The 16,704-nt window shown below is 38.9% G+C and overlaps 1 protein-coding gene across 7 annotated transcripts in view; it reads left to right on the plus strand.

Annotated features, from left to right (window-relative positions):
• NCOA3 (nuclear receptor coactivator 3) overlaps positions 1-16,704 on the plus strand; it is a 132,419-nt gene that overhangs the window by 62,317 nt on the left and 53,398 nt on the right. For 5 of the 7 annotated variants that reach the window (XM_035006496.1, XM_035006495.1, XM_035006499.1 and 2 more), the window contains exon 2: positions 7,087-7,168. The exons of 1 other annotated variant lie outside the window; for it this stretch is intronic. The gene's annotated coding sequence lies outside the window, so the exon portion shown is untranslated. Of the gene's footprint in view, positions 1-6,915; positions 7,169-16,704 lie in introns of those variants that run through there. One more of the 7 variants, XM_035006497.1, reaches the window with a different exon arrangement.

Genomic DNA, 16,704 nt, shown 5'->3' on the forward strand with positions numbered 1-16,704 from the left:
GATTCACGCATCTGCTTATTTAGGATTTAATTGATCATTTTGATAGAACTGTTAATATTGCCTGTTTCACTTTTATCATGTAATGCTTCTAAGAAATTTAGTCCTTTAATGTAGTATAATTAAGGTGTGTAAAGGTACAGATCTTCATTTTACCCTTGTTCAGTGTTAAATTTTGAATGCCGAAAACAGTTATTTAATGGATTAGTTTAGTGATGTTTACTGCATTCATAGATTTACATAAAATGAATGAACGAATGAACTAGGGAGCACTTGTGTGTATTGCCAAAGGGTTCACTCTTGAGTTTATTGTGTGAAAAGATCACTCCTTGGTACTGAAGTGTTTGGAAAGGTGAAATATGGGAAAAGAAAGCTTAAACCTTAGGAGCTGTACCTGCATTTTGGTAGATGCAGAGTATGAAAAGAACAGGTATGTTGCATGTTTATATTAATGATTTGGAGAAGAGATGAGGAATTTATGCAAATAAAAAATTGGAATGTAAATAAAACTTAAAATGTTTTCATTATCTGAGTTATTTTTATTATTTATTTATTTATTTTTAAAGATTTTATTTATTTGACAGAGGGAGACACAGCGAGAGAAGAGGGAACGAACACAAGCAGGGGGAAGTGGGAGAGCGAGAAGCAGGCTTCCCGCGGAGCAGGGAGCCCGATGCGGGGCTTGATCCCAGGACCCTGGGATCATGACCTGAGCCGAAGGCAGACATTTAACGACTGAGCCATCCAGGCACCCCTATCTGAGTTATTTTTAAAGCATTCACTGGAGACACACCAACATCTTTTTTTTCTTTATAAATTTTTAATTTAAATTCTAGTTTGTTAACAGTGCAATATTGGTTTCACAAGCAACATTGTCTTTCATGATATTATAAATTGTTCTTAGAATTGCAATCTCTTGGAGATAAATCTTTCTCCTTAACCTAAGTTCACTCTTTGTCTTGATTTGATACTAGCATTAATGATTAGTTTGTTAGATATTATAGGATAAAGAAACTGGTTTCAAGGAGAAAGAGAATTACTCGATCATTTCTTCCCTCACATACCTGTTTAAAATACATGGTCTTAAGTAAAAATTGTCACCTTGAACTTAAAATGTTCTTTGCCCCTCCCTAACCCCCTCAAAAAAAGAGAAGAAAAATCGAAAAATGAAATCCTAACAAGAAAATGAATGCATGCAGTCCTGGTAGCCAATGAGTTAATGTTCATTTGCAGCCTGAGGGGTCAGCATGCAGTCTCTGTTTTCTGATTGGCTGCTAAAAGGTGAAATGGAAACCACTGTAAACTTTTGACCCTGTAGCAGTTCTTGTGGAACGCCTTCCACTGGTGGAGCCCAGAGCTTCGCTCAGCTCCCCACCCCAATCCTCCCACCCCCTTTCCTGTATTTATTTTGTGTGATCGTGCAGCACTGCATGCAGTTTTTCCAAGAGCCGGCGGGGTGCGGTGGTGGTGGGGGGATGGGGGGGGATGGGGAGGCCGAACAGGCACCAGCAAGTGACTTGCTTGCATGACTGTTTCAGTAACCATGTTAGTACTTACTACAGCTTAGCCAAAGATATGGGGGCTTGTTAATAAACTGGTCTGCCAACTGGATTTTTTAGTTGTTTCCTTTAATCTCAAGGTAATTTTAAAAATGCAGAATGGTTATATTACTGCCATTGTTCATCAGTGGATAGTATTGTTGTGTAATCAAAGTGTATGGCATAGTTTCCTGGATATGTTGAGTTAAAAATAGCTTTCATTTTCAGCAACCTTTATATATCCCATTAATATTTCCTATGTCTCATGTGATTTTTACACAAATGGCTAACATTTTATGAAAGTTTTTTTCTTCTTTACTTTGTCTTTTATTATAAAGGCATTTTAGTTATGATAACTGTGGAAAATAATTGTAGAAATTATCTGTACATTTGAATTTCATGAATTCTCTGTCTCTCTGCTGAAGTAAGTGGTTTTGGGTTTGTTTTACAGTGACCACATCAGTCCTTCGAAAAAGGCAAGGTAGTTCTCTACTCTCTTTTAATATTCTCATTGGACTCTGCGTCTTCATCTTCTGGTTCTTCCTTGTATCGCTGGTGTCTGGTGCCATGTAGTGAGTGGATGCTCATCACATATTTGCTGAATGAATGGAGTTGCATTTTGGCCTATTGATACCTGCTTCTCCTTTTCTAATTAGTGATAGGTACTATATTTTGCTCATACTTCTTGCAGGCCAGTGTAACACTTGGCATCTCCTAGGTACACAGGAAGCATTTAGTTAATTTAAATGTCTCATACAAGGTCCCTTCAAGAAGCTGGACTTCCAAAACGTAGGTTTTCTGAAAGCAAGCAAGGCTTCTGTTTTCACTGCATCATTTAAGTTTTTAGGTTGACTCCATATAGAATTAAACATTTATTGTAATTTATTAAATGACTATGTAGAATAAATTAGTATGAATCAGCTTAGTCCTTTCTAGTATATATCACGAGATAAGTAGTAATACATTGTTAGTTTTTTTTTAACCCTGTCCTTACTTTACTAAACATGTATATGCTGTAATTTGAAATAATTCCTGCCCTCCCTTGTAAAAAAGATTATGGTATTTAAAAAAGTTTGTCATCAATATATTACCAACGTACACTTGGGTACCAAATACATTTTTGCTTACTATTTATTAAAACACATAATGGACTAATAGTAAATAAATTTTTTCTTAAAAATTTTTTTAAACTGTAAGTTTACACAGCTCCAAAAAAGTGGCATCTCTAGAAATAGTTTTAAATTTTCATATGATTTTTAACTTACATTTGGTTCTTCCCTTTCAGCTTAGCTACAGATTTGTTGGGGTTGACTGTTGCAAGTAAAATCTGTTGTTACAGTTTTGGAAAAAACCCCCCAAAAACAGCACCTATATATTTGATAAATCTGAATTGCAAAATAATGTTTCATTTACACCAATTTTATGTAACCCTTACCTTGAAATTGATGGGTAAACTTATTCTGTAGTGTTTTGGAGATGAGTGGGCAAGAGCCGACTTTTCCCAAAGAGGGTGATCCCCATCCCTATGATTTTTTTTTTTAGGGAACTGAGGAGGGATTCCCTGGGAACAGTGAGCTTAATACGATTAATAGTAGAGTCCTTGTTCCCTTTCCATTTTCAACAGCAGAAGAAAAACGTGTTCATGATCTTCAGTGGCCTCTTTTGCCCATTTACTGTTTCCAAGCATCAGGATTGTATAGTTTGGATTTTCTTCTCTGTCAGTTCCCCTCCCCCAGTTTGATTCTTTGTTCTGGCCTTGAGGCACATCTTCTCAGACTAGCTATTAACAAAGCTCAGTTTGATTTTTTTTTTCTTTCCCATTAGATTTCTACTGATGCAGGCTTTGATAATGTGGCTCCCATCAGTCACATTTTTCATTAATTCTAGTAGAAAAATTAATCCCCCCCATATTTAGTATTTTGAGTACATGTTATTTAGTTTTTGTTAGTGTGATTTTTGTTTGTGTGATGGACCAAAGTCCAAATTACGAAAAGGGGTAAGAATATGCTTACTTTTGTTAAAAGTAAAAAATAAAGTCCCAAGAAATCTGCTAGGACTGTTGGCTTTGCAGAATCTTGGTTCTAGATAACTTAACTGCAGTTTTCCAGGTCCCCTACTTCACAGTACTTTTTATTTATTTATTTTTAAAAGTTTTATTTATTTGTTTTTTTAGTTATCTTTACACTCAGCATGGGGCTCGAACTCACAACCCCGAGATCAAGAGTCGCATGGTCTTCTGACTGAGCCAGCCAGACACCCCTGGTATATAGTACTTTTTAGCTTATCTACCCCTTGCAAGGTTCTGGTAGGCAAGCCAGTCATTGATCTATGACTTTTTGGGGATCACTGTAGTCCAACTGCACATTTCCTGGGAGGGGGACATTTTGGAGATGGTGTTTCTTTGGATCCAGGGGATTATGGGGTACAGATTAGCTTGGGTTAGCACTCCTTTGGGTATTTCTTTTTTTTTTTTTTTTTATTTGAGACAGAGAGAATGAGATAGAGAGAGCATGAGAGGGAGGAGGGTCAGAGGGAGAAGCAGACTCCCTGCCGAGCAGGGAGCCCGATGCGGGACTCGATCCCGGGACTCCAGGATCATGACCTGAGCCGAAGGCAGTCGCTTAACCGACTGAGCCACCCAGGCGCCCACCTTTGGGTATTTCTCACCAGCAGTGTAATACTTGTATTAATGTAGGTTCTCTTGTCAACCTTCCACACTAGGCAGCAGTACTTGTTTCCTGCTTATGGTACTAGGTACATTCTGACTCAGATACCTTTTCCTGTCCACCCCTCTTGTTCTGTAGGTACTAACCCTACCCCACAACCTTTGTCCTTCCCCCATAAAAAGGAGCAAAACAAAAGAACCATTTCTGAAATGAAACTTGATTTAAAACTAGGCCAGAAAGCCTTGGGCTTTCTTTACAGAAGTTCTGCCTGCTTTTCCTTTCACCTTCTTCTAATTAAATTAGATATCATAAAAATTCAAGTAATAAAACACTGAATTCATTTAAACACTAAAACTAATGATTGTTTTTTTCCCCCTATTTTTTATTTGAATGTACTTGGACATTCTTAAGTTAGGTGTCAAATTTTTAAAAAGATTTTATTTATTTGAGAGAGAGCTCAAGCAGGGAGAAGAGGGAGAGGCAGGCTCCCCACTGAGCTGGTAGCCAGATGTGGGGCTCTATTCCAGGACCCTGGGATCACCCTGAGCTGAAGGCAGACGCTTAACTCGCTGAGCCACCCAGAGGTCCCTTAATTTATTGAGTATTTATGTATCAGGTACTGATAAGTAATTTAAGCATTTTCACTTAATCTTCGCAAGAACCTTGAGAGGATTGATCCCCGTTTTATGATCATAAATCTAAGGCTCAAAGAAGTCTTTAAGTTGGGTACCTAGTTAGTAAGTGAAAGCTGGGAGTTGAGTCTAGATCTGGTGGACTCCAGAGCTTCTGCTCTTTTTTTATTTTTTTAAAGATTTTATTTATTTATTTGAGAGAGAGAATGAGAGAAAGCACATGAGAGGGGGGAGGGTCAGAGGGAGAAGCAGACCCCCCGCCGAGCAGGGAGCCCGATGCGGGACTCGATCCCGGGACTCCAGGATCATGACCTGAGCTGAAGGCAGTCGCCTAACCGACTGAACCACCCAGGCGCCCCGAGCTTCTGCTCTTAAACCATATGCTAACAAGTAGTCATATTATTGTGGATTAGAAGATATATTCCAAGAATCCGCTTCCTTTTGACATCTCAATTATAAGCTAGAGACTATACTGTAATTAGAAATAGATATGTTAGTAGATATAATAGCTCTTTTTTATACTTTAATTGCATGGCATTTATACACTACCTGGATTTTCCTCCTATCCTTTTTTGAACCACATATGATGAGCTTCCTTGCTACCCCTCAATTTTCTCACCTTTAAATTGGGTTTCGCATGTGCAACAGACCCTTCACATGATGCAGCTAGATTGTGATTGGTTGATCCTATATACTCCATGCGGATTGGCTATGGCTATGATACAGAACTTGTAAATATATTGCTTTTTCTTGTACCCCCTCCCAACAGACTTGCCAATTCCAGCATGAACTTTAGGGTATAGTTATGGCTGTTGTCTTCATATATATACACCACTAGAATTATTGGTAGTCAGATTGTTGCTTTATTGTTATATTTGGAAGTTTGTAAGGTGAAGGTGAATGTTTTATTGGCTCACTTTCTTGCTGTACCAGAGGCTGCTTCCTCCAGTGCAAGAAAGCTGTTTATATGTTCATGTATTTTATTGCAGATTATTTTTGAAGAACTGCCTTTCATTTTCCTCTCCCACTTAAAAACATTTCCTTTCTTTTTCTGTATTATTTAAAGATTTTATTTATTTATTTGACAGAGAGCAGAAGCAGGGGGAGCGGCAGGCAGAGTGAGAGGGAGAAGCAGGCTCCCTGATGAGCAAGGAGCCTGATGCGGAGCTCCATCCCAGGACCTTGGGATCATGACCTGAGCTGAAGGCAGACACTTAACCGACTGAGCCACCCAGGCGCCCCTAAAAATATTTCTTGTTGATGACCCAAGTGCAGTCTTTTCTAGAGGGGAGGAAAACATCCATGGCTTTTTTTCCCTTCTCTTTTCCTTTTCTTCTTCCTTCCTTGCTTGCTTTATCCATCCACCCATCCATCTGGTAGATATTTATCTTTTTGGACTCGCTTATTTAAGCATTAGCTTCTGCCACGATATTGATATATATATATTTTAAAGATTTTATTTGAGAGAGAGTGAGAGAGCGAGTGGAGCGGGAGGGGCAGAGGGAGAGGGAGAGGCAGACTCCCCACTGAGCAGGGAACCTGATGCAGGGCTCCATCCTAAGACCCTGAGATCACGACCTGAAACGAAGGCAGATGCAGAACCGACTTGAGTCACCCAGGCGCCCCTCAATATTGTTTTTTATTTTATTTTTTTAAAAGATTTTATTTATTTATTTGACAGAGAGAGACACGACGAGAGAAGGAACACAAGCAGGGGGAGTGGGAGAGGGAGAAGCAGGCTTCCCGCCGAGCAAGGGAGCCCGAGGTTAGGCTCGATCCCAGGATCCTGGGATCATGACCCGAGCCAAAGGCAGACACTTAACGACTGAGCCAGCCAGGCGCCCCTCAATATTGTTTTTAATTGTTATTTGTTGAGCATTCCTTTTGGACAGGTGGGGACACCCCCAATTCACATTACTGATCTGGTTTGATTACTTTTCAGGACTTGGAGTTGGTTTCCTCAACCCCTGTTTTTCATTATCCATGTTTATAAACTGTGACAGGGTATATTGTATATGCTATACCTGACTTTTAAGCAGAAACAGTATTATATGGCAAAATAAGGCATCATCTCAAATTCCTAGGAAAAGGCCTTGTACTTGATATAGCATGTTTTGTTTTTGCTTGTTTCATATGTCCAGAGAAGGGAATGATGGGGAAGATTGACTTGTGTGTGACTAATACTACTACTTATATTAAAAAGAAAGGGCAATAAAATTCAATACCATTCCCCCCTTTTTTGTTTGTTTTCAGGATCAAAATACTTGCTGAACAGTGGAGTCACAGACCAATAAAAATAAGCTCCTACTTGAACGTCATTTGACTGGTTAGCCAGGTAATTCACTTTTACTTTGATTTCATCCTTTGTGATTTTCTGTCTACGCCCTCTGAAGATCCTGACCTTTCCTTTTATGATTTAATCTTAAACTTGTGTCATATTTCATGTTTCTCTCTCTCTTTTTTTTTAGTTTTATTTATTTATTTGAGAGAGAGAGTGGAGGGAGGGGCAGAGGAAGAGACTCTTCAAGCAGACTCCCCACTAAGCGCAGAGCCCGAAGTGGGGCTCCATCCCGTGACCCTGAGATCATGATCTGAGCCGAAACTAAGAATCGGATGCTTAACCGACTGAGCCACCCAGACACCCTCGTGTTTTTTTCTTTAATGATAGCATTAATTGAATGACTGGTCTTGAAATAAGTGGGTATATATGTATATTCATATATATGTGTATATATACAAACATAACTTTTTGGGGGAAGAAGGGAACTATGTGTTACAGTTTAATATGAGATACTACCCTCCTACCCCTTTTCCCTTAGTGTGAATACTTTAATGGGGTTTATTCAAAATCTGAATCCCACTTATTTTTAAAACTATTTCACCCTGTGAAGACTAGTTTCCCCAGATTGCTTGTGCTGGCATATAACATCTCATCTAGCACCAGGGTAGGAGAAATGAGAATAGAAAAAGTTGTCTGATAGCCAAGAAAGCAGTTATGCTTTGCTTAAATTTCTTTTTGTTAATAATAATACTGTCATTCTTTTGGTTAGCTCGGCTTGAAATCTGAGTCATCTTTGAACCGCGCCCCTGCCCCCCCGCCCCGCCCCTTTGATATATTAGCAATTTAGTAAACAGACCTTATCTGGTTTTCTGTTTTCATGTCTCCTGTATTTGTACCACTTTCTGCTAACATCTTACTTCCTAGGCCAAGATCTTGTATTTGTTCAAATGTCCCTTTACTCTCTCTTATCTACTGTTTCTAGCACTTGAAATTTTGCTTAGAAAATTTCCTTAAGTATGTCCCTTTAATTGCCTCTGTTTTGCTCTGAGTTTCTATTCCCTGGCTTACAGAAAAAAAGTACAAACTCCCTTCTCTGACATTTGAAACAGTCATTTATCTGGGAATCTCTCTAAACCTCTGGTCTCAGCTCTTGCTGTTTCCCTGTAAAATCCTTCAATTAATTATGGTATATACCCATTATATTCTGAACATAGTAGAGAACTATCTCCATGCTATTTATTAAAAAAAACCTCTTTATTTGGAAGTCATTTCCAATTTATGAAATTGACAAAAATAGAGTATAAAGAACATCTAGATAATCCTTTAGCCAGATTTACCCACTTGTTTATCGTTTGCATCTGTGTGTGCTCTCACTCTTTCCTTCCCTCTCTCTAAATGCATGCATAGTTCTTTTCTGAACTATTTGAGGGTAAGTTACATTTGTTGAGCTTCTTTCTTCTAATACTCCGTATTCCCTAAGAATAGGGTCATTCTCTTATATAACTATTGTACAGTTACCAACTTCATAAATGGACACTGACACAAATGTATGGTCTGTCTTCCAGTTTGGTCGGTTGACCTAATAAAGTCTGTTAACAGCATTTCCTTTGCTTCCTGTACAGAATCCAGTCTAGGGTCGGGTACTGCATTTACTGTATTTATTTCTCTTTAGCCTCTTTTTTCCTGGAATATTTCCATAGCCTTTGTCTTTTATGGTATTGACATTTTTAAAGAACACAGCCCTTCCCCCCTTTTAATAGACTGTTCTTCATTTTATATTTCTCTGAAGTTTCCTTGTGATTAGATTGAGGTTATGCATTCTTGGCTGGAATATTGTATAGGTGATGTGACATCCTGAGAAAGATGCACAACTTCTGGAGACACATGATTTCTTCTGTCCCTTCTTGTGATGTTAATATTGATTTTTTGGCCAAGATGTTGCCAGATTTCTCCACTGTATAGTTTATTTTCCTTCCATGCAACAAGCATTTTGTGGGGAGATAATGCAAATACCATGGTTCTCATCACAATTTGCCCTAGATTTAACATTCGTTGATGATTTTTATTTGATCTTATTTTTCACTGTGTTGGTTCCAAAATGGTTATTTTCTGATTCCCTTTATGAGTCAGCCCTTGACATTGTTCTGTAATCGAGGGCCCTGTCTGTCAGTTTGGACTCATGAATTACTAGGTTTTTCAGTTGATAAATTCATTACCTAATTATTTTGATGCTTCAGTTGTCCTAGGTTTAGAAAGTAGAACTCTTTTTTTTTTTAAATAAATACTTAAGCGATAGAAAGTGGAACTTTTTTTTTTTTTAAAGATTTTATTTATTTATTTGAGCCAGAGAGAATGAGAGAGAGAGAGAGAGAGCACATGAGAGGGGGGAGGGTCAGAGGGAGAAGCAGGCTCCCTGACGAGCAGGGAGCCCGATGTGAGACTCGATCCAGGGACTCCAGGATCATGACCTGAGCCGAAGGCAGTCGCTTAACCAACTGAGCCACCCAGGCGCCCGAAAGTGGAACTCTTAATCAGTCTCCCTGTCCTTATGGGGAGGAAAGTGTTAGAGACTAAGATCTTGCGGGGATGGGGGAAGGTGTCCTCATTGCTCGTGGGTTGACCCTTTCAGTGGATAGAGCTAGTAAAATATGCATGCTTATACACACATATGTGCATACACCAACATACTTGTACATAAGCACATTCATAGCAACATGCATATACATAGTTTAGAAATCATGAGTTTATATCAGTATGTCCAGCTTCACTCCCTGTCTACAGGGCTCTTTCTCTGCACTTACCATTTCATATTTTTATGTCCCTTTTTATGTTGTGAGAAAACTTGGCTCCCAGCATTGTCAGTGCACTTACTCATTTACTCTATCATACATCTCAAATAATTTCAGAGTCATTTTGCCCATTTCACCACAGTAAACAAACTTAATTAAAGTGGAGAATTTATATGTAGTTCTTCACTGCCCAAGTGAAGAACTTAAAACCATCCTGCCCAAGACTGAGAATGAATAAATAAATATTGTATTCTTAAATTACTTGAATCAACCTCCCCTTCCTTTCTTGCTTTCCCTTTCCTCTGCACTTTTCACTTTTCACTCCAACTTTCTGTATTCATTTGAAATGTAATTAGGTTCCTTTGTTTTTCAGTTTTTTTAAAAGATTTTTTAAAGATTTATTTATTTATTTTTGAGAGAGAGAGCGAGCGAGAGCGCCCTAGTGCACAGGCCCGTGTGGGGAAGAGGGAAGGGGCAGCCAGAGCGGCAGGGGGAGGAGCAGAGGGAGAGGGAGAGGAAGAGAATCACAAGCCAATTCCCCACTGAGCATATAGCATGGAGCGTGGTGTGCAGTTTAATCTTTTGACCCTGAGATCATGACCTGAGCTGAAACCAAGAGTCGGATGCTTAATTGAATGACCCACCCATGTGCACCCCACGTTTTTTAAAGTGGGCTCCATGATGGGAGCTGGGAGCCCCAGCGTGGGGCTTGAACTCAAGATCTTGAGATCATGACCTGAGCCAAAATCAAGAGTCAGTCGCTTAACTGACTGAGCTACCCAGGTGCTCCCAGTTTTTTTAATGCTCCTCATTCTGATTGGTTTTATTTTTGAATTTGTAGAAAACAAGGATATTTTCAAAAGTTAAAATATACAAAAGATACACTTCCCTTCTGTATCCTTTCCATCCCATTTCCCCCATTTCACATAGGTAACCAACCTTGCTGTTCCCCCAGCCCCTTTCTCATTTATTTTTTACATAGTTTCCATTATGTGCATATACCATAGTTTACTCAAGCAGTAGCCTATGTATAGGTATTATTTAGGTTGTTTCCAGTATTTTGCAATTAAAATAATGCTGCAGTGAATAACCTTGTGAATATATATTTTTACATTTTGGGAGTGTACCTTCAGGATAAGTTCCTGGAAGTGAGACTACTGGGTTGAAGGGTAAATGTGTATGTAGTTTTTGTTAGATATTGTCAAATCACATTCCATAAGGATTACACCATTTTGGATTCCCAACAACAATGTATGAGAGTGACTGTTGTTTTTAACCACAGTCACACTGCAAAAGTTCTTTTAACTCAGCATAATATATTTTTTAGATGTATCTGCATTATCGCATGTATCAGTAATTTCTTTTTATTGCTGAGTAGTATTCCATTTTGTGACTAGTTTCTCATTTTTGGCTACTATGATGGACAAAGCTGTTCTGAACATTCAGGTACAGTACAGTCACTGTGTAGATTTTCCCCTCTTGAATAAATACCCAGGAGTGCAATTGCAGGGTCTTATGTTAAATGTATGCTTATCTTTTTATTTTTTTTTTTTAAAGATTTTATTTATTTGACAGAGAGACGAGGAGAGAGGGAACACAAGCAGGGGGAGTAGGAGAGGGAGAAGCAGGCTTCCTGCCGAGCAGGGAGCCCGATGTGGGGCTCGATCCCAGGACCCTGGGATCATGACCTGAGCCTAAGGCAGACGCTTAACGACTGAGCCACCCAGGCGCCCTGCTTATCTTTTTATTAAAAAAATTTTTTTTGTTTCAATTTTTAAATTAAATTCTAGGTAGTATATGCTTATGTTCTTTTTTTAAGATTTTATTTATTTGAGGGAGAGAGAGAGCGCGCAAGAGTGAGTGAGTGAGCAAGAGCGAGCACGAGCTGGGAGAGGGGCAGAGGGAGAAGCAGACTCCTCTCTGAACAGGGAGTCTGATGCGTGGCTCTATCCTAGGACCCTGGGATCATGACCTGAGCCGAAGGCATACACTTAACCAACTGAGCCACCCAGGCACCCCAAGTATATGCTTATCTTTATAAAAAAACCTGTGAAACTGTTTTCTGAAGTGGTTATATATTCCACCTGCAAGATAAGAGTTCAAGTTTGAATCGCTCCTATTTGGTATTGTCACTTCTTCAATTTCAGCCTGCATTTCCATGATATCTAATGATACCGTTAATAGTTTCTTACTAACCATACATAACCCCTCTTTTATGAAGTGTCTGTTTAAATATTTTGCCCATTTTAAAAATTGGGCAGTTTTCTTATTGTAGGAGTTTTTAAAAAGTATATATTCTGTCTACTGATTGTTCTCAGATACATTTTAAGAGTACTTTCTTTTTTTTTCTCCCTTTTATTTTCTTAACTTTTTTTTTTGAAGAATAGGCATTTTGAATTTTCAAGTACAACTTACCAATTTTTTCTTTTGTGGTTAGTGCTTTTTTTACGTACTAAGAGATCTTTGCCTGTTGTAGGTTATGAAGCTCTTCTCCTGTGTTTTCTTATAGAAGTTTTATACTTCTGACTGATATTTAGGTCTCTGATCCACTTTGATTTAATTTTTGTGTATGATGTGAAGAAAGGATTGAGGATCAGTTTTTAAAATGTGGATATTCTGTTCCAGAGCTATCTATTGAAAAGACTCTCCTTTTTCCGTTGCATTGTCTTGCTAACTTAATCAACTGACTGTGTACAACAGAATCTCTTTCTGGTCTTTTTTCTCTTCCATTGATTTATATATCAGTCTTATGCCCACATACATTGTCCTGATTACTATAGCTTTTATAGTAAGGTTTGAGAGTAAGTAATGTGAATTTTTCAACCTTTTTCCTTGTCATGATTGCTTTGGCTAATCTAGGGCTTTTGCATTTTGATACAAATTTCAGAATCAGTTTGTCAATTCCTGTAGTTTTTTAATCACTCTGAGAAACTGCCCTGCAAAATCTAGCTAGCTGGGACGTCTTAAACTGTGGTCATTATCTTGTCAATTCAAGATTGCTGGGCTCTTTTTGGGTTCCTTATCCCTGTGCTGTGATGTGGAAATTGCTTTCTGGCAGAAAAGCCTGGGTAGTGGTAGGATTCTTGTTGTTGCCTCAGATGTTTCCTGTATCTCACGGACCACAATTTTTCACTGCCTGTTCTCTGATACCTGAATGTAGTTTGTTATAATTTGTCCTGTTCACTGTAGGATAGCGTTTGTTACTTTCTCTGATTGAAGAGAAGTCCCACAATTGGATTCTTGAGTTTATTAAAAAAAAAAAAAGGCTCTTCTCATGTATTGGCCGATTTACAGTTTTGTTTTTTTTTTGAAAAGATTTTATTTATTTGACAGAGAGAGACACAGCGAGAGAGGGAACACAAACATGGGGAGTGGGAGAGGGAGAAGCAGGCTTCCCGCTGAGCCTCAGGGAGCCTGATGCGGGGCTCGATCCGAGGACCCTGGGATCATGACCTGAGCCTAAGGCAGACGCTTAACGACTGAGCCACGCGGGTGCCCCCGATTTACAGTTTTTTTAAAAAAAAAATTTTTTTTAGCATAGGTGCCAAAATACGTGTTAACCATAAAAATCTTCTTTTTTTAATTAACACAATGTATTATTTGTTTCAGGGGTACAGGGAACCATAAAATCTTCTTTGAGCATTTAAAAAAATATTTATTTTTTTAAACATTTTATTTATTTGACAGAGAGACAGAGAAAGAACAGTAGGCAGAGAGGCAGGCAGAGGGAGAGGGAGAAGCAGGCTCCCTGCTGAGCAGGGAACCTGATGCAGGGCTCAATCCCAGGACCCCGGGACCATGACCCAAGCTGAAGGCAGATGCCCAATGACTGAGCCACCCAGGCGCCCCCCAAAAATATTTATTTTAGAGAGTACGCGAGTGTGTGATTAGGGGCCGGGGTTGGGAGGGGCTGAGGGAGAGAATCTTGAAGCTGACTTCCTGCTGAACGTGGAGCCTGATGTGGGGCTCAGTCTCACGGCCCATGAGATCACCACTGAACCAAAACCAAGAGTTGGATGCTCAACTGACTCAGCCACCCAGGCGCCCCTGAGCATTTTTTAAATTATTTTTTAATTTTTATTATTATTTTTTAAAGATTTTATTTATTTATTTTACAAAGGGAGAGAGACACAGCGAGAGAGGGAACACAAGCAGGGGGAATGGGAGAGGGAGAAGCAGACTTCCTGCTGAGCAGGGAGCCCGATGTGGGGCTCAATCCCAGGACCCTGGGACCATGACCTGAGCCGAAGGCAGACGTTTAACGACTGAGCCACCCAGGCCTCCCTGAAAGTGCATCCTTCTGTAAGCCTTGCTTTTCCTCTTGTAGGCTGGTTGGCAAAGGACAGTGAAATAGCCAGCACGCAGAACTACTGTTAATGCATGGCTGAGGATGTTGGTGATTTCATAAGCATTCTGGGCACTGCACTTCCATGAAGTAGGAATTGGGGCTCCACACCAGGTGCTGCTTCTCTCGTCTTCCCTGGGATGGAGGAAGTCCTTAGTAAGGGGCATGTTCTCATGAGGAGATAGTCACCACTGGAAAGTAGTTCAGCGCTTTGAAGATGTTGTTCCATTGCTTTGTTGTTTCTGAAAAGATAACTTTTATCCTTGTTCCTCTGTATGTATGATCCTTTTTCTTATGGCTGCTTTCAAGATTTTCTCTTTTTGTTTTTAAACGGTTTGACTCTGCTGTACTCAGGTCTAATTTCTTTGTGTTTGTTTTCCTTGGGATTCTTTGAGTTCCTTCAATGTATAGATTGGTGTTTTCATTAAGTTTGGGGAAGTTTTGCCCATTATTACCTCAAGTATTTTGTTCTTTTCCTCCTTCATCCTGGTTTCTCTGACTCCAAATACTGTTTGTTAGATCATTTGATATTTCTTGCATATACTTAAGGCTCTGTCCGTTTTTCTGCAATTCTTTTCTTTCCGTTAGGCTCAGTTACTTTTTTCTGTCATTTCCAATCTGAGTAATATTCAAAAATAAAATGCTTTTTGTCTCATCTTAGAGCCCACGGTAGAAAGGGGCTTAAGATAAACTAATGGCTTTATCAAAGTTGTATAACTAATTTGTGGTGCCATTGAATTAGAACCTAAATCTTGATTCTTTGCAAATGTCAGACCATTTTCTTTCTGTAATTTGTGAACTTTTATCTTGTAGTAAGTTGCTATCTTGTTAAATGTTCATGCTGCTATGTATAGGAGTAGGGGTGGTGGTAGGGGATCTTCATTCATTTTCTGCAATTTTACAATGTTTAAGTTCTTCTTTGCTTTAAGAAATGATTTTCAGTGGAAGAATTTAAGTATCACTGAATTCAGTAATACCTTAAGAACTAATCTTTTAGATGACATTCCCCAGCAGTGAAGATATGTCTATGGTTATTCAACAGAAATTCATCTTTAACCACAGAAGTTTTAAAATCATGAGTTTTTAGACTCTCATCTTATGATATCATTCATGGCCTTGGAAATTAACTCGTTGAAGTACAGTCTCTTACCAGTCTTTTTTACATGAAAATTTCTTAAACCAGTTTTTGTGTCATCTTAATTAAAATGAGACCACTATGTAGTTGGATAAAGGAATGAAAATATATTGCCAAGGTCAGGATAATTAATAAGTGCCTTTATATCACATTTTACTAACATTTTAGTTTCTAAAAAGTTCTGTCATAACCTTCTAGAGAATTTGATATTAAAAAGGTATTAGTAGCTGGGGCACCTAGGTGGCTCAGTCGTTAAGCGTCTGCCTTCAGCTCAGGTCATGATCCCAGGGTCCTGGGATCGGGTCCTGCATCGGGCTCCCTGCTCCGCGGGAAGCCTGCTTTTCCCTCTTTCACCCCCCCTGCTTGTGTTCCCTCTCTCCCTGTGTCTCTCTCTCTCTCAAACAAATAAAAAAATAAAAAAATAAAAAATAAAAAAAATAAAATAAAAAGCAAGTACATTAGAGGCACCTGGGTAGCTCAGTTAGTTGAGCAGGCAACTGTTGATTTCGGCTGGGGTCGTGGTTTTGGAGTCATAGGATGGAGTCCCAAGTCAGGCTCCAAGTTCAGGGAGAAGTCGACTAGAGATTTCTCTCTCCCTCTGTCCCTCCCCCCAGCGCACCCTCTAATAAACAAACAAACAAATAAATAAATCTTTCAAAAGTAAAATAAAAAGCAAGTCCATTACACTCATTTTTGTAAAGCTAGAAAGAAAAACTAAACATGGTTCAAGAACACACACGTGTGGTTTTTTTTTTTTTTTTAAGTTTTTAGCAAATAAATTACGATATCTGTTACTTCTGGGACAGAAGCAGAAGGAAGAGTAAGATGGAGAAACACACAGGGAAGCTGGTATACCTAGCAACTTTCCAGTTCTTAAGTAGTGGGTTCATAGGTGTTTTCTGAAGTTCACTTCGTAGCACATATAATATATACTCCTGTTTATATAAAATATTGCATAATTTTAATGCTAAATTAAAAAACACTAATGTTAAGTTAAAAATGTTAAGTTAGGGTGCCTGGGTGGCTCAGTTGGTTAAGCGACTGCCTTCGGCTCAGGTCATGATGCTGGAGTCCCGGGATCGAGTCCCGCATCGGGCTCCTTGCTTGCCCCAGGCGCCCCTGTACTTGCTTTTTAAAAAAACCTTTGATTGCTTGTGATATTCACCCATGTTGTGTATAATTTATTTTTGCTACTACTATATTGTATTGTTTTGTATGGCTTTATTTTTTAAATTTGGGATGGATGGTCATTAGTGTCCTCTGGTTTTTGATGTATGAATGAAATTTCTTTTTTTTTTTTTTAAAGATTTTATTTATTTAT

The sequence above is a fragment of the Mirounga leonina genome, unplaced genomic scaffold (assembly GCF_011800145.1).
Source record: "Mirounga leonina isolate KUSES-001 unplaced genomic scaffold, KU_Mleo_1.0 Mir_150, whole genome shotgun sequence".
Lineage (NCBI taxonomy): Eukaryota > Metazoa > Chordata > Mammalia > Carnivora > Phocidae > Mirounga > Mirounga leonina.